The sequence below is a fragment of the Branchiostoma belcheri genome, unplaced genomic scaffold, assembly GCF_001625305.1.
Source record: "Branchiostoma belcheri isolate BF01 breed outbred unplaced genomic scaffold, Haploidv18h27 scaffold25, whole genome shotgun sequence".
In the NCBI taxonomy this organism is placed as follows: Eukaryota; Metazoa; Chordata; class Leptocardii; order Amphioxiformes; family Branchiostomatidae; genus Branchiostoma; species Branchiostoma belcheri.
Window position 1 is genome coordinate 505,682 of NW_017803854.1, and position 281 is coordinate 505,962.

The 281-nt window shown below is 41.6% G+C and overlaps 1 protein-coding gene across 1 annotated transcript in view; it reads right to left on the reverse strand.

Annotated features, from left to right (window-relative positions):
* Positions 1–281, reverse strand: part of LOC109471352 (atrial natriuretic peptide receptor 1-like) — a 24,805-nt gene that overhangs the window by 7,028 nt on the left and 17,496 nt on the right. The window lies entirely within an intron of this gene.

The window sequence follows — 281 nt, forward strand, 5'->3', positions numbered from 1 at the left end:
AATTGATTCACTTTGATCCGGCTTCGATCCTGCTTCGAGCCGGATCGATCACAGCGAATCAATTCGGCTCGATCCAGACAATTTTGTCCTAGTGGGAATGGGGCATTTAACTTCCTATCTCTTTTTGTTGCAAGTGTATCCCATGTGTCGATATTTATGACATATCTATGCGTAAAAAAACAATGCGTAATACAATGTTTCACATTACGACACACTGCTTGGAACTTGCCTGGGCAACATGCATATGCAATGTCCATATCTATGTCATCCATGTGTTGATC